The 13,737-nt window shown below is 51.1% G+C and overlaps 33 non-coding genes across 33 annotated transcripts; all 33 read right to left on the bottom strand.

Annotated features, from left to right (window-relative positions):
• Positions 1 to 41: 41 nt before the first annotated feature.
• On the bottom strand, positions 42 to 160 carry LOC141030241 (5S ribosomal RNA). Its single transcript, XR_012192354.1, has one exon. It is a non-coding gene; the product is annotated as a 5S ribosomal RNA (ribosomal RNA).
• Positions 161 to 462: 302 nt separating this feature from the next.
• Positions 463 to 581, bottom strand: LOC141030242 (5S ribosomal RNA). The gene has a single exon (XR_012192355.1). It is a non-coding gene; the product is annotated as a 5S ribosomal RNA (ribosomal RNA).
• A 302-nt stretch (positions 582 to 883) lies between these two features.
• On the bottom strand, positions 884 to 1,002 carry LOC141030243 (5S ribosomal RNA). The gene has a single exon (XR_012192356.1). It is a non-coding gene; the product is annotated as a 5S ribosomal RNA (ribosomal RNA).
• Positions 1,003 to 1,304: 302 nt separating this feature from the next.
• On the bottom strand, positions 1,305 to 1,423 carry LOC141030244 (5S ribosomal RNA). Its single transcript, XR_012192357.1, has one exon. It is a non-coding gene; the product is annotated as a 5S ribosomal RNA (ribosomal RNA).
• Positions 1,424 to 1,725: 302 nt separating this feature from the next.
• LOC141030245 (5S ribosomal RNA) lies at positions 1,726 to 1,844 on the bottom strand. Its single transcript, XR_012192358.1, has one exon. It is a non-coding gene; the product is annotated as a 5S ribosomal RNA (ribosomal RNA).
• Positions 1,845 to 2,146: 302 nt separating this feature from the next.
• LOC141030246 (5S ribosomal RNA) lies at positions 2,147 to 2,265 on the bottom strand. Its single transcript, XR_012192359.1, has one exon. It is a non-coding gene; the product is annotated as a 5S ribosomal RNA (ribosomal RNA).
• A 302-nt stretch (positions 2,266 to 2,567) lies between these two features.
• On the bottom strand, positions 2,568 to 2,686 carry LOC141030248 (5S ribosomal RNA). Its single transcript, XR_012192361.1, has one exon. It is a non-coding gene; the product is annotated as a 5S ribosomal RNA (ribosomal RNA).
• Positions 2,687 to 2,988: 302 nt separating this feature from the next.
• LOC141030249 (5S ribosomal RNA) lies at positions 2,989 to 3,107 on the bottom strand. Its single transcript, XR_012192362.1, has one exon. It is a non-coding gene; the product is annotated as a 5S ribosomal RNA (ribosomal RNA).
• A 302-nt stretch (positions 3,108 to 3,409) lies between these two features.
• Positions 3,410 to 3,528, bottom strand: LOC141030250 (5S ribosomal RNA). Its single transcript, XR_012192363.1, has one exon. It is a non-coding gene; the product is annotated as a 5S ribosomal RNA (ribosomal RNA).
• Positions 3,529 to 3,830: 302 nt separating this feature from the next.
• LOC141030252 (5S ribosomal RNA) lies at positions 3,831 to 3,949 on the bottom strand. The gene has a single exon (XR_012192364.1). It is a non-coding gene; the product is annotated as a 5S ribosomal RNA (ribosomal RNA).
• A 302-nt stretch (positions 3,950 to 4,251) lies between these two features.
• On the bottom strand, positions 4,252 to 4,370 carry LOC141030253 (5S ribosomal RNA). The gene has a single exon (XR_012192365.1). It is a non-coding gene; the product is annotated as a 5S ribosomal RNA (ribosomal RNA).
• Positions 4,371 to 4,672: 302 nt separating this feature from the next.
• Positions 4,673 to 4,791, bottom strand: LOC141030254 (5S ribosomal RNA). The gene has a single exon (XR_012192366.1). It is a non-coding gene; the product is annotated as a 5S ribosomal RNA (ribosomal RNA).
• A 302-nt stretch (positions 4,792 to 5,093) lies between these two features.
• Positions 5,094 to 5,212, bottom strand: LOC141030255 (5S ribosomal RNA). Its single transcript, XR_012192367.1, has one exon. It is a non-coding gene; the product is annotated as a 5S ribosomal RNA (ribosomal RNA).
• A 302-nt stretch (positions 5,213 to 5,514) lies between these two features.
• LOC141030256 (5S ribosomal RNA) lies at positions 5,515 to 5,633 on the bottom strand. Its single transcript, XR_012192368.1, has one exon. It is a non-coding gene; the product is annotated as a 5S ribosomal RNA (ribosomal RNA).
• Positions 5,634 to 5,935: 302 nt separating this feature from the next.
• LOC141030381 (5S ribosomal RNA) lies at positions 5,936 to 6,054 on the bottom strand. The gene has a single exon (XR_012192492.1). It is a non-coding gene; the product is annotated as a 5S ribosomal RNA (ribosomal RNA).
• Positions 6,055 to 6,356: 302 nt separating this feature from the next.
• Positions 6,357 to 6,475, bottom strand: LOC141030257 (5S ribosomal RNA). The gene has a single exon (XR_012192369.1). It is a non-coding gene; the product is annotated as a 5S ribosomal RNA (ribosomal RNA).
• A 302-nt stretch (positions 6,476 to 6,777) lies between these two features.
• LOC141030258 (5S ribosomal RNA) lies at positions 6,778 to 6,896 on the bottom strand. The gene has a single exon (XR_012192370.1). It is a non-coding gene; the product is annotated as a 5S ribosomal RNA (ribosomal RNA).
• Positions 6,897 to 7,198: 302 nt separating this feature from the next.
• On the bottom strand, positions 7,199 to 7,317 carry LOC141030260 (5S ribosomal RNA). Its single transcript, XR_012192372.1, has one exon. It is a non-coding gene; the product is annotated as a 5S ribosomal RNA (ribosomal RNA).
• A 302-nt stretch (positions 7,318 to 7,619) lies between these two features.
• LOC141030261 (5S ribosomal RNA) lies at positions 7,620 to 7,738 on the bottom strand. Its single transcript, XR_012192373.1, has one exon. It is a non-coding gene; the product is annotated as a 5S ribosomal RNA (ribosomal RNA).
• Positions 7,739 to 8,040: 302 nt separating this feature from the next.
• LOC141030262 (5S ribosomal RNA) lies at positions 8,041 to 8,159 on the bottom strand. The gene has a single exon (XR_012192374.1). It is a non-coding gene; the product is annotated as a 5S ribosomal RNA (ribosomal RNA).
• Positions 8,160 to 8,461: 302 nt separating this feature from the next.
• LOC141030263 (5S ribosomal RNA) lies at positions 8,462 to 8,580 on the bottom strand. The gene has a single exon (XR_012192375.1). It is a non-coding gene; the product is annotated as a 5S ribosomal RNA (ribosomal RNA).
• Positions 8,581 to 8,882: 302 nt separating this feature from the next.
• Positions 8,883 to 9,001, bottom strand: LOC141030264 (5S ribosomal RNA). The gene has a single exon (XR_012192376.1). It is a non-coding gene; the product is annotated as a 5S ribosomal RNA (ribosomal RNA).
• Positions 9,002 to 9,303: 302 nt separating this feature from the next.
• On the bottom strand, positions 9,304 to 9,422 carry LOC141030265 (5S ribosomal RNA). Its single transcript, XR_012192377.1, has one exon. It is a non-coding gene; the product is annotated as a 5S ribosomal RNA (ribosomal RNA).
• A 302-nt stretch (positions 9,423 to 9,724) lies between these two features.
• On the bottom strand, positions 9,725 to 9,843 carry LOC141030266 (5S ribosomal RNA). Its single transcript, XR_012192378.1, has one exon. It is a non-coding gene; the product is annotated as a 5S ribosomal RNA (ribosomal RNA).
• A 302-nt stretch (positions 9,844 to 10,145) lies between these two features.
• On the bottom strand, positions 10,146 to 10,264 carry LOC141030267 (5S ribosomal RNA). The gene has a single exon (XR_012192379.1). It is a non-coding gene; the product is annotated as a 5S ribosomal RNA (ribosomal RNA).
• A 302-nt stretch (positions 10,265 to 10,566) lies between these two features.
• Positions 10,567 to 10,685, bottom strand: LOC141030268 (5S ribosomal RNA). Its single transcript, XR_012192380.1, has one exon. It is a non-coding gene; the product is annotated as a 5S ribosomal RNA (ribosomal RNA).
• A 302-nt stretch (positions 10,686 to 10,987) lies between these two features.
• Positions 10,988 to 11,106, bottom strand: LOC141030269 (5S ribosomal RNA). The gene has a single exon (XR_012192381.1). It is a non-coding gene; the product is annotated as a 5S ribosomal RNA (ribosomal RNA).
• Positions 11,107 to 11,408: 302 nt separating this feature from the next.
• LOC141030271 (5S ribosomal RNA) lies at positions 11,409 to 11,527 on the bottom strand. The gene has a single exon (XR_012192383.1). It is a non-coding gene; the product is annotated as a 5S ribosomal RNA (ribosomal RNA).
• A 302-nt stretch (positions 11,528 to 11,829) lies between these two features.
• Positions 11,830 to 11,948, bottom strand: LOC141030272 (5S ribosomal RNA). Its single transcript, XR_012192384.1, has one exon. It is a non-coding gene; the product is annotated as a 5S ribosomal RNA (ribosomal RNA).
• A 302-nt stretch (positions 11,949 to 12,250) lies between these two features.
• LOC141030273 (5S ribosomal RNA) lies at positions 12,251 to 12,369 on the bottom strand. Its single transcript, XR_012192385.1, has one exon. It is a non-coding gene; the product is annotated as a 5S ribosomal RNA (ribosomal RNA).
• Positions 12,370 to 12,671: 302 nt separating this feature from the next.
• On the bottom strand, positions 12,672 to 12,790 carry LOC141030274 (5S ribosomal RNA). The gene has a single exon (XR_012192386.1). It is a non-coding gene; the product is annotated as a 5S ribosomal RNA (ribosomal RNA).
• A 302-nt stretch (positions 12,791 to 13,092) lies between these two features.
• LOC141030275 (5S ribosomal RNA) lies at positions 13,093 to 13,211 on the bottom strand. Its single transcript, XR_012192387.1, has one exon. It is a non-coding gene; the product is annotated as a 5S ribosomal RNA (ribosomal RNA).
• Positions 13,212 to 13,513: 302 nt separating this feature from the next.
• On the bottom strand, positions 13,514 to 13,632 carry LOC141030276 (5S ribosomal RNA). Its single transcript, XR_012192388.1, has one exon. It is a non-coding gene; the product is annotated as a 5S ribosomal RNA (ribosomal RNA).
• Between the last annotated feature and the right edge of the window lie 105 nt (positions 13,633 to 13,737).

The raw sequence follows: 13,737 nt of genomic DNA on the forward strand, positions 1-13,737 counted from the left end.
GTGCGTTTTGTTTTGCACGCGGTGCAAAACAAATTAAAAAGGGAATGCAACACGAGGACTTCCCAGGAGGTCACCCATCCTAGTACTACTCTCGCCCAAGCACGCTTAACTTCGGAGTTCTGATGGGATCCGGTGCTTTAGTGCTGGTATGATCGCATCCGACATGTTACCCCCGTCTTCGTCCCTTATGCTTGCCCCTCCCAGCTCCACTACACACACGATTGCACATTCCTTTGGCCGCTCCCGCTCAACTACGGAGACGAGTTTTACCACGGTTCAACCGCACCAGTGCCTATTTACCATGGTTTCGACCCCTTTCAGAACACGCTTGCCGCCGCTAGACGCGTGAATAATGAGCAGCGAGCTAAAACTTACCGTAAACGTGCAAAATAATAAAACGTGCTAAACATACGTCGCGCTCGTGCGTTTTGTTTTGCACGCGGTGCAAAACAAATTAAAAAGGGAATGCAACACGAGGACTTCCCAGGAGGTCACCCATCCTAGTACTACTCTCGCCCAAGCACGCTTAACTTCGGAGTTCTGATGGGATCCGGTGCTTTAGTGCTGGTATGATCGCATCCGACATGTTACCCCCGTCTTCGTCCCTTATGCTTGCCCCTCCCAGCTCCACTACACACACGATTGCACATTCCTTTGGCCGCTCCCGCTCAACTACGGAGACGAGTTTTACCACGGTTCAACCGCACCAGTGCCTATTTACCATGGTTTCGACCCCTTTCAGAACACGCTTGCCGCCGCTAGACGCGTGAATAATGAGCAGCGAGCTAAAACTTACCGTAAACGTGCAAAATAATAAAACGTGCTAAACATACGTCGCGCTCGTGCGTTTTGTTTTGCACGCGGTGCAAAACAAATTAAAAAGGGAATGCAACACGAGGACTTCCCAGGAGGTCACCCATCCTAGTACTACTCTCGCCCAAGCACGCTTAACTTCGGAGTTCTGATGGGATCCGGTGCTTTAGTGCTGGTATGATCGCATCCGACATGTTACCCCCGTCTTCGTCCCTTATGCTTGCCCCTCCCAGCTCCACTACACACACGATTGCACATTCCTTTGGCCGCTCCCGCTCAACTACGGAGACGAGTTTTACCACGGTTCAACCGCACCAGTGCCTATTTACCATGGTTTCGACCCCTTTCAGAACACGCTTGCCGCCGCTAGACGCGTGAATAATGAGCAGCGAGCTAAAACTTACCGTAAACGTGCAAAATAATAAAACGTGCTAAACATACGTCGCGCTCGTGCGTTTTGTTTTGCACGCGGTGCAAAACAAATTAAAAAGGGAATGCAACACGAGGACTTCCCAGGAGGTCACCCATCCTAGTACTACTCTCGCCCAAGCACGCTTAACTTCGGAGTTCTGATGGGATCCGGTGCTTTAGTGCTGGTATGATCGCATCCGACATGTTACCCCCGTCTTCGTCCCTTATGCTTGCCCCTCCCAGCTCCACTACACACACGATTGCACATTCCTTTGGCCGCTCCCGCTCAACTACGGAGACGAGTTTTACCACGGTTCAACCGCACCAGTGCCTATTTACCATGGTTTCGACCCCTTTCAGAACACGCTTGCCGCCGCTAGACGCGTGAATAATGAGCAGCGAGCTAAAACTTACCGTAAACGTGCAAAATAATAAAACGTGCTAAACATACGTCGCGCTCGTGCGTTTTGTTTTGCACGCGGTGCAAAACAAATTAAAAAGGGAATGCAACACGAGGACTTCCCAGGAGGTCACCCATCCTAGTACTACTCTCGCCCAAGCACGCTTAACTTCGGAGTTCTGATGGGATCCGGTGCTTTAGTGCTGGTATGATCGCATCCGACATGTTACCCCCGTCTTCGTCCCTTATGCTTGCCCCTCCCAGCTCCACTACACACACGATTGCACATTCCTTTGGCCGCTCCCGCTCAACTACGGAGACGAGTTTTACCACGGTTCAACCGCACCAGTGCCTATTTACCATGGTTTCGACCCCTTTCAGAACACGCTTGCCGCCGCTAGACGCGTGAATAATGAGCAGCGAGCTAAAACTTACCGTAAACGTGCAAAATAATAAAACGTGCTAAACATACGTCGCGCTCGTGCGTTTTGTTTTGCACGCGGTGCAAAACAAATTAAAAAGGGAATGCAACACGAGGACTTCCCAGGAGGTCACCCATCCTAGTACTACTCTCGCCCAAGCACGCTTAACTTCGGAGTTCTGATGGGATCCGGTGCTTTAGTGCTGGTATGATCGCATCCGACATGTTACCCCCGTCTTCGTCCCTTATGCTTGCCCCTCCCAGCTCCACTACACACACGATTGCACATTCCTTTGGCCGCTCCCGCTCAACTACGGAGACGAGTTTTACCACGGTTCAACCGCACCAGTGCCTATTTACCATGGTTTCGACCCCTTTCAGAACACGCTTGCCGCCGCTAGACGCGTGAATAATGAGCAGCGAGCTAAAACTTACCGTAAACGTGCAAAATAATAAAACGTGCTAAACATACGTCGCGCTCGTGCGTTTTGTTTTGCACGCGGTGCAAAACAAATTAAAAAGGGAATGCAACACGAGGACTTCCCAGGAGGTCACCCATCCTAGTACTACTCTCGCCCAAGCACGCTTAACTTCGGAGTTCTGATGGGATCCGGTGCTTTAGTGCTGGTATGATCGCATCCGACATGTTACCCCCGTCTTCGTCCCTTATGCTTGCCCCTCCCAGCTCCACTACACACACGATTGCACATTCCTTTGGCCGCTCCCGCTCAACTACGGAGACGAGTTTTACCACGGTTCAACCGCACCAGTGCCTATTTACCATGGTTTCGACCCCTTTCAGAACACGCTTGCCGCCGCTAGACGCGTGAATAATGAGCAGCGAGCTAAAACTTACCGTAAACGTGCAAAATAATAAAACGTGCTAAACATACGTCGCGCTCGTGCGTTTTGTTTTGCACGCGGTGCAAAACAAATTAAAAAGGGAATGCAACACGAGGACTTCCCAGGAGGTCACCCATCCTAGTACTACTCTCGCCCAAGCACGCTTAACTTCGGAGTTCTGATGGGATCCGGTGCTTTAGTGCTGGTATGATCGCATCCGACATGTTACCCCCGTCTTCGTCCCTTATGCTTGCCCCTCCCAGCTCCACTACACACACGATTGCACATTCCTTTGGCCGCTCCCGCTCAACTACGGAGACGAGTTTTACCACGGTTCAACCGCACCAGTGCCTATTTACCATGGTTTCGACCCCTTTCAGAACACGCTTGCCGCCGCTAGACGCGTGAATAATGAGCAGCGAGCTAAAACTTACCGTAAACGTGCAAAATAATAAAACGTGCTAAACATACGTCGCGCTCGTGCGTTTTGTTTTGCACGCGGTGCAAAACAAATTAAAAAGGGAATGCAACACGAGGACTTCCCAGGAGGTCACCCATCCTAGTACTACTCTCGCCCAAGCACGCTTAACTTCGGAGTTCTGATGGGATCCGGTGCTTTAGTGCTGGTATGATCGCATCCGACATGTTACCCCCGTCTTCGTCCCTTATGCTTGCCCCTCCCAGCTCCACTACACACACGATTGCACATTCCTTTGGCCGCTCCCGCTCAACTACGGAGACGAGTTTTACCACGGTTCAACCGCACCAGTGCCTATTTACCATGGTTTCGACCCCTTTCAGAACACGCTTGCCGCCGCTAGACGCGTGAATAATGAGCAGCGAGCTAAAACTTACCGTAAACGTGCAAAATAATAAAACGTGCTAAACATACGTCGCGCTCGTGCGTTTTGTTTTGCACGCGGTGCAAAACAAATTAAAAAGGGAATGCAACACGAGGACTTCCCAGGAGGTCACCCATCCTAGTACTACTCTCGCCCAAGCACGCTTAACTTCGGAGTTCTGATGGGATCCGGTGCTTTAGTGCTGGTATGATCGCATCCGACATGTTACCCCCGTCTTCGTCCCTTATGCTTGCCCCTCCCAGCTCCACTACACACACGATTGCACATTCCTTTGGCCGCTCCCGCTCAACTACGGAGACGAGTTTTACCACGGTTCAACCGCACCAGTGCCTATTTACCATGGTTTCGACCCCTTTCAGAACACGCTTGCCGCCGCTAGACGCGTGAATAATGAGCAGCGAGCTAAAACTTACCGTAAACGTGCAAAATAATAAAACGTGCTAAACATACGTCGCGCTCGTGCGTTTTGTTTTGCACGCGGTGCAAAACAAATTAAAAAGGGAATGCAACACGAGGACTTCCCAGGAGGTCACCCATCCTAGTACTACTCTCGCCCAAGCACGCTTAACTTCGGAGTTCTGATGGGATCCGGTGCTTTAGTGCTGGTATGATCGCATCCGACATGTTACCCCCGTCTTCGTCCCTTATGCTTGCCCCTCCCAGCTCCACTACACACACGATTGCACATTCCTTTGGCCGCTCCCGCTCAACTACGGAGACGAGTTTTACCACGGTTCAACCGCACCAGTGCCTATTTACCATGGTTTCGACCCCTTTCAGAACACGCTTGCCGCCGCTAGACGCGTGAATAATGAGCAGCGAGCTAAAACTTACCGTAAACGTGCAAAATAATAAAACGTGCTAAACATACGTCGCGCTCGTGCGTTTTGTTTTGCACGCGGTGCAAAACAAATTAAAAAGGGAATGCAACACGAGGACTTCCCAGGAGGTCACCCATCCTAGTACTACTCTCGCCCAAGCACGCTTAACTTCGGAGTTCTGATGGGATCCGGTGCTTTAGTGCTGGTATGATCGCATCCGACATGTTACCCCCGTCTTCGTCCCTTATGCTTGCCCCTCCCAGCTCCACTACACACACGATTGCACATTCCTTTGGCCGCTCCCGCTCAACTACGGAGACGAGTTTTACCACGGTTCAACCGCACCAGTGCCTATTTACCATGGTTTCGACCCCTTTCAGAACACGCTTGCCGCCGCTAGACGCGTGAATAATGAGCAGCGAGCTAAAACTTACCGTAAACGTGCAAAATAATAAAACGTGCTAAACATACGTCGCGCTCGTGCGTTTTGTTTTGCACGCGGTGCAAAACAAATTAAAAAGGGAATGCAACACGAGGACTTCCCAGGAGGTCACCCATCCTAGTACTACTCTCGCCCAAGCACGCTTAACTTCGGAGTTCTGATGGGATCCGGTGCTTTAGTGCTGGTATGATCGCATCCGACATGTTACCCCCGTCTTCGTCCCTTATGCTTGCCCCTCCCAGCTCCACTACACACACGATTGCACATTCCTTTGGCCGCTCCCGCTCAACTACGGAGACGAGTTTTACCACGGTTCAACCGCACCAGTGCCTATTTACCATGGTTTCGACCCCTTTCAGAACACGCTTGCCGCCGCTAGACGCGTGAATAATGAGCAGCGAGCTAAAACTTACCGTAAACGTGCAAAATAATAAAACGTGCTAAACATACGTCGCGCTCGTGCGTTTTGTTTTGCACGCGGTGCAAAACAAATTAAAAAGGGAATGCAACACGAGGACTTCCCAGGAGGTCACCCATCCTAGTACTACTCTCGCCCAAGCACGCTTAACTTCGGAGTTCTGATGGGATCCGGTGCTTTAGTGCTGGTATGATCGCATCCGACATGTTACCCCCGTCTTCGTCCCTTATGCTTGCCCCTCCCAGCTCCACTACACACACGATTGCACATTCCTTTGGCCGCTCCCGCTCAACTACGGAGACGAGTTTTACCACGGTTCAACCGCACCAGTGCCTATTTACCATGGTTTCGACCCCTTTCAGAACACGCTTGCCGCCGCTAGACGCGTGAATAATGAGCAGCGAGCTAAAACTTACCGTAAACGTGCAAAATAATAAAACGTGCTAAACATACGTCGCGCTCGTGCGTTTTGTTTTGCACGCGGTGCAAAACAAATTAAAAAGGGAATGCAACACGAGGACTTCCCAGGAGGTCACCCATCCTAGTACTACTCTCGCCCAAGCACGCTTAACTTCGGAGTTCTGATAGGATCCGGTGCTTTAGTGCTGGTATGATCGCATCCGACATGTTACCCCCGTCTTCGTCCCTTATGCTTGCCCCTCCCAGCTCCACTACACACACGATTGCACATTCCTTTGGCCGCTCCCGCTCAACTACGGAGACGAGTTTTACCACGGTTCAACCGCACCAGTGCCTATTTACCATGGTTTCGACCCCTTTCAGAACACGCTTGCCGCCGCTAGACGCGTGAATAATGAGCAGCGAGCTAAAACTTACCGTAAACGTGCAAAATAATAAAACGTGCTAAACATACGTCGCGCTCGTGCGTTTTGTTTTGCACGCGGTGCAAAACAAATTAAAAAGGGAATGCAACACGAGGACTTCCCAGGAGGTCACCCATCCTAGTACTACTCTCGCCCAAGCACGCTTAACTTCGGAGTTCTGATGGGATCCGGTGCTTTAGTGCTGGTATGATCGCATCCGACATGTTACCCCCGTCTTCGTCCCTTATGCTTGCCCCTCCCAGCTCCACTACACACACGATTGCACATTCCTTTGGCCGCTCCCGCTCAACTACGGAGACGAGTTTTACCACGGTTCAACCGCACCAGTGCCTATTTACCATGGTTTCGACCCCTTTCAGAACACGCTTGCCGCCGCTAGACGCGTGAATAATGAGCAGCGAGCTAAAACTTACCGTAAACGTGCAAAATAATAAAACGTGCTAAACATACGTCGCGCTCGTGCGTTTTGTTTTGCACGCGGTGCAAAACAAATTAAAAAGGGAATGCAACACGAGGACTTCCCAGGAGGTCACCCATCCTAGTACTACTCTCGCCCAAGCACGCTTAACTTCGGAGTTCTGATGGGATCCGGTGCTTTAGTGCTGGTATGATCGCATCCGACATGTTACCCCCGTCTTCGTCCCTTATGCTTGCCCCTCCCAGCTCCACTACACACACGATTGCACATTCCTTTGGCCGCTCCCGCTCAACTACGGAGACGAGTTTTACCACGGTTCAACCGCACCAGTGCCTATTTACCATGGTTTCGACCCCTTTCAGAACACGCTTGCCGCCGCTAGACGCGTGAATAATGAGCAGCGAGCTAAAACTTACCGTAAACGTGCAAAATAATAAAACGTGCTAAACATACGTCGCGCTCGTGCGTTTTGTTTTGCACGCGGTGCAAAACAAATTAAAAAGGGAATGCAACACGAGGACTTCCCAGGAGGTCACCCATCCTAGTACTACTCTCGCCCAAGCACGCTTAACTTCGGAGTTCTGATGGGATCCGGTGCTTTAGTGCTGGTATGATCGCATCCGACATGTTACCCCCGTCTTCGTCCCTTATGCTTGCCCCTCCCAGCTCCACTACACACACGATTGCACATTCCTTTGGCCGCTCCCGCTCAACTACGGAGACGAGTTTTACCACGGTTCAACCGCACCAGTGCCTATTTACCATGGTTTCGACCCCTTTCAGAACACGCTTGCCGCCGCTAGACGCGTGAATAATGAGCAGCGAGCTAAAACTTACCGTAAACGTGCAAAATAATAAAACGTGCTAAACATACGTCGCGCTCGTGCGTTTTGTTTTGCACGCGGTGCAAAACAAATTAAAAAGGGAATGCAACACGAGGACTTCCCAGGAGGTCACCCATCCTAGTACTACTCTCGCCCAAGCACGCTTAACTTCGGAGTTCTGATGGGATCCGGTGCTTTAGTGCTGGTATGATCGCATCCGACATGTTACCCCCGTCTTCGTCCCTTATGCTTGCCCCTCCCAGCTCCACTACACACACGATTGCACATTCCTTTGGCCGCTCCCGCTCAACTACGGAGACGAGTTTTACCACGGTTCAACCGCACCAGTGCCTATTTACCATGGTTTCGACCCCTTTCAGAACACGCTTGCCGCCGCTAGACGCGTGAATAATGAGCAGCGAGCTAAAACTTACCGTAAACGTGCAAAATAATAAAACGTGCTAAACATACGTCGCGCTCGTGCGTTTTGTTTTGCACGCGGTGCAAAACAAATTAAAAAGGGAATGCAACACGAGGACTTCCCAGGAGGTCACCCATCCTAGTACTACTCTCGCCCAAGCACGCTTAACTTCGGAGTTCTGATGGGATCCGGTGCTTTAGTGCTGGTATGATCGCATCCGACATGTTACCCCCGTCTTCGTCCCTTATGCTTGCCCCTCCCAGCTCCACTACACACACGATTGCACATTCCTTTGGCCGCTCCCGCTCAACTACGGAGACGAGTTTTACCACGGTTCAACCGCACCAGTGCCTATTTACCATGGTTTCGACCCCTTTCAGAACACGCTTGCCGCCGCTAGACGCGTGAATAATGAGCAGCGAGCTAAAACTTACCGTAAACGTGCAAAATAATAAAACGTGCTAAACATACGTCGCGCTCGTGCGTTTTGTTTTGCACGCGGTGCAAAACAAATTAAAAAGGGAATGCAACACGAGGACTTCCCAGGAGGTCACCCATCCTAGTACTACTCTCGCCCAAGCACGCTTAACTTCGGAGTTCTGATGGGATCCGGTGCTTTAGTGCTGGTATGATCGCATCCGACATGTTACCCCCGTCTTCGTCCCTTATGCTTGCCCCTCCCAGCTCCACTACACACACGATTGCACATTCCTTTGGCCGCTCCCGCTCAACTACGGAGACGAGTTTTACCACGGTTCAACCGCACCAGTGCCTATTTACCATGGTTTCGACCCCTTTCAGAACACGCTTGCCGCCGCTAGACGCGTGAATAATGAGCAGCGAGCTAAAACTTACCGTAAACGTGCAAAATAATAAAACGTGCTAAACATACGTCGCGCTCGTGCGTTTTGTTTTGCACGCGGTGCAAAACAAATTAAAAAGGGAATGCAACACGAGGACTTCCCAGGAGGTCACCCATCCTAGTACTACTCTCGCCCAAGCACGCTTAACTTCGGAGTTCTGATGGGATCCGGTGCTTTAGTGCTGGTATGATCGCATCCGACATGTTACCCCCGTCTTCGTCCCTTATGCTTGCCCCTCCCAGCTCCACTACACACACGATTGCACATTCCTTTGGCCGCTCCCGCTCAACTACGGAGACGAGTTTTACCACGGTTCAACCGCACCAGTGCCTATTTACCATGGTTTCGACCCCTTTCAGAACACGCTTGCCGCCGCTAGACGCGTGAATAATGAGCAGCGAGCTAAAACTTACCGTAAACGTGCAAAATAATAAAACGTGCTAAACATACGTCGCGCTCGTGCGTTTTGTTTTGCACGCGGTGCAAAACAAATTAAAAAGGGAATGCAACACGAGGACTTCCCAGGAGGTCACCCATCCTAGTACTACTCTCGCCCAAGCACGCTTAACTTCGGAGTTCTGATGGGATCCGGTGCTTTAGTGCTGGTATGATCGCATCCGACATGTTACCCCCGTCTTCGTCCCTTATGCTTGCCCCTCCCAGCTCCACTACACACACGATTGCACATTCCTTTGGCCGCTCCCGCTCAACTACGGAGACGAGTTTTACCACGGTTCAACCGCACCAGTGCCTATTTACCATGGTTTCGACCCCTTTCAGAACACGCTTGCCGCCGCTAGACGCGTGAATAATGAGCAGCGAGCTAAAACTTACCGTAAACGTGCAAAATAATAAAACGTGCTAAACATACGTCGCGCTCGTGCGTTTTGTTTTGCACGCGGTGCAAAACAAATTAAAAAGGGAATGCAACACGAGGACTTCCCAGGAGGTCACCCATCCTAGTACTACTCTCGCCCAAGCACGCTTAACTTCGGAGTTCTGATGGGATCCGGTGCTTTAGTGCTGGTATGATCGCATCCGACATGTTACCCCCGTCTTCGTCCCTTATGCTTGCCCCTCCCAGCTCCACTACACACACGATTGCACATTCCTTTGGCCGCTCCCGCTCAACTACGGAGACGAGTTTTACCACGGTTCAACCGCACCAGTGCCTATTTACCATGGTTTCGACCCCTTTCAGAACACGCTTGCCGCCGCTAGACGCGTGAATAATGAGCAGCGAGCTAAAACTTACCGTAAACGTGCAAAATAATAAAACGTGCTAAACATACGTCGCGCTCGTGCGTTTTGTTTTGCACGCGGTGCAAAACAAATTAAAAAGGGAATGCAACACGAGGACTTCCCAGGAGGTCACCCATCCTAGTACTACTCTCGCCCAAGCACGCTTAACTTCGGAGTTCTGATGGGATCCGGTGCTTTAGTGCTGGTATGATCGCATCCGACATGTTACCCCCGTCTTCGTCCCTTATGCTTGCCCCTCCCAGCTCCACTACACACACGATTGCACATTCCTTTGGCCGCTCCCGCTCAACTACGGAGACGAGTTTTACCACGGTTCAACCGCACCAGTGCCTATTTACCATGGTTTCGACCCCTTTCAGAACACGCTTGCCGCCGCTAGACGCGTGAATAATGAGCAGCGAGCTAAAACTTACCGTAAACGTGCAAAATAATAAAACGTGCTAAACATACGTCGCGCTCGTGCGTTTTGTTTTGCACGCGGTGCAAAACAAATTAAAAAGGGAATGCAACACGAGGACTTCCCAGGAGGTCACCCATCCTAGTACTACTCTCGCCCAAGCACGCTTAACTTCGGAGTTCTGATGGGATCCGGTGCTTTAGTGCTGGTATGATCGCATCCGACATGTTACCCCCGTCTTCGTCCCTTATGCTTGCCCCTCCCAGCTCCACTACACACACGATTGCACATTCCTTTGGCCGCTCCCGCTCAACTACGGAGACGAGTTTTACCACGGTTCAACCGCACCAGTGCCTATTTACCATGGTTTCGACCCCTTTCAGAACACGCTTGCCGCCGCTAGACGCGTGAATAATGAGCAGCGAGCTAAAACTTACCGTAAACGTGCAAAATAATAAAACGTGCTAAACATACGTCGCGCTCGTGCGTTTTGTTTTGCACGCGGTGCAAAACAAATTAAAAAGGGAATGCAACACGAGGACTTCCCAGGAGGTCACCCATCCTAGTACTACTCTCGCCCAAGCACGCTTAACTTCGGAGTTCTGATGGGATCCGGTGCTTTAGTGCTGGTATGATCGCATCCGACATGTTACCCCCGTCTTCGTCCCTTATGCTTGCCCCTCCCAGCTCCACTACACACACGATTGCACATTCCTTTGGCCGCTCCCGCTCAACTACGGAGACGAGTTTTACCACGGTTCAACCGCACCAGTGCCTATTTACCATGGTTTCGACCCCTTTCAGAACACGCTTGCCGCCGCTAGACGCGTGAATAATGAGCAGCGAGCTAAAACTTACCGTAAACGTGCAAAATAATAAAACGTGCTAAACATACGTCGCGCTCGTGCGTTTTGTTTTGCACGCGGTGCAAAACAAATTAAAAAGGGAATGCAACACGAGGACTTCCCAGGAGGTCACCCATCCTAGTACTACTCTCGCCCAAGCACGCTTAACTTCGGAGTTCTGATGGGATCCGGTGCTTTAGTGCTGGTATGATCGCATCCGACATGTTACCCCCGTCTTCGTCCCTTATGCTTGCCCCTCCCAGCTCCACTACACACACGATTGCACATTCCTTTGGCCGCTCCCGCTCAACTACGGAGACGAGTTTTACCACGGTTCAACCGCACCAGTGCCTATTTACCATGGTTTCGACCCCTTTCAGAACACGCTTGCCGCCGCTAGACGCGTGAATAATGAGCAGCGAGCTAAAACTTACCGTAAACGTGCAAAATAATAAAACGTGCTAAACATACGTCGCGCTCGTGCGTTTTGTTTTGCACGCGGTGCAAAACAAATTAAAAAGGGAATGCAACACGAGGACTTCCCAGGAGGTCACCCATCCTAGTACTACTCTCGCCCAAGCACGCTTAACTTCGGAGTTCTGATGGGATCCGGTGCTTTAGTGCTGGTATGATCGCATCCGACATGTTACCCCCGTCTTCGTCCCTTATGCTTGCCCCTCCCAGCTCCACTACACACACGATTGCACATTCCTTTGGCCGCTCCCGCTCAACTACGGAGACGAGTTTTACCACGGTTCAACCGCACCAGTGCCTATTTACCATGGTTTCGACCCCTTTCAGAACACGCTTGCCGCCGCTAGACGCGTGAATAATGAGCAGCGAGCTAAAACTTACCGTAAACGTGCAAAATAATAAAACGTGCTAAACATACGTCGCGCTCGTGCGTTTTGTTTTGCACGCGGTGCAAAACAAATTAAAAAGGGAATGCAACACGAGGACTTCCCAGGAGGTCACCCATCCTAGTACTACTCTCGCCCAAGCACGCTTAACTTCGGAGTTCTGATGGGATCCGGTGCTTTAGTGCTGGTATGATCGCATCCGACATGTTACCCCCGTCTTCGTCCCTTATGCTTGCCCCTCCCAGCTCCACTACACACACGATTGCACATTCCTTTGGCCGCTCCCGCTCAACTACGGAGACGAGTTTTACCACGGTTCAACCGCACCAGTGCCTATTTACCATGGTTTCGACCCCTTTCAGAACACGCTTGCCGCCGCTAGACGCGTGAATAATGAGCAGCGAGCTAAAACTTACCGTAAACGTGCAAAATAATAAAACGTGCTAAACATACGTCGCGCTCGTGCGTTTTGTTTTGCACGCGGTGCAAAACAAATTAAAAAGGGAATGCAACACGAGGACTTCCCAGGAGGTCACCCATCCTAGTACTACTCTCGCCCAAGCACGCTTAACTTCGGAGTTCTGATGGGATCCGGTGCTTTAGTGCTGGTATGATCGCATCCGACATGTTACCCCCGTCTTCGTCCCTTATGCTTGCCCCTCCCAGCTCCACTACACACACGATTGCACATTCCTTTGGCCGCTCCCGCTCAACTACGGAGACGAGTTTTACCACGGTTCAACCGCACCAGTGCCTATTTACCATGGTTTCGACCCCTTTCAGAACACGCTTGCCGCCGCTAGACGCGTGAATAATGAGCAGCGAGCTAAAACTTACCGTAAACGTGCAAAATAATAAAACGTGCTAAACATACGTCGCGCTCGTGCGTTTTGTTTTGCACGCGGTGCAAAACAAATTAAAAAGGGAATGCAACACGAGGACTTCCCAGGAGGTCACCCATCCTAGTACTACTCTCGCCCAAGCACGCTTAACTTCGGAGTTCTGATGGGATCCGGTGCTTTAGTGCTGGTATGATCGCATCCGACATGTTACCCCCGTCTTCGTCCCTTATGCTTGCCCCTCCCAGCTCCACTACACACACGATTGCACATTCCTTTGGCCGCTCCCGCTCAACTACGGAGACGAGTTTTACCACGGTTCAACCGCACCAGTGCCTATTTACCATGGTTTCGACCCCTTTCAGAACACGCTTGCCGCCGCTAGACGCGTGAATAATGAGCAGCGAGCTAAAACTTACCGTAAACGTGCAAAATAATAAAACGTGCTAAACATACGTCGCGCTCGTGCGTTTTGTTTTGCACGCGGTGCAAAACAAATTAAAAAGGGAATGCAACACGAGGACTTCCCAGGAGGTCACCCATCCTAGTACTACTCTCGCCCAAGCACGCTTAACTTCGGAGTTCTGATGGGATCCGGTGCTTTAGTGCTGGTATGATCGCATCCGACATGTTACCCCCGTCTTCGTCCCTTATGCTTGCCCCTCCCAGCTCCACTACACACACGATTGCACATTCCTTTGGCCGCTCCCGCTCAACTACGGAGACGAGT

Source organism: Aegilops tauschii, unplaced genomic scaffold, assembly GCF_002575655.3.
Source record: "Aegilops tauschii subsp. strangulata cultivar AL8/78 unplaced genomic scaffold, Aet v6.0 ptg000417l_obj, whole genome shotgun sequence".
Taxonomy (NCBI): domain Eukaryota; kingdom Viridiplantae; phylum Streptophyta; class Magnoliopsida; order Poales; family Poaceae; genus Aegilops; species Aegilops tauschii.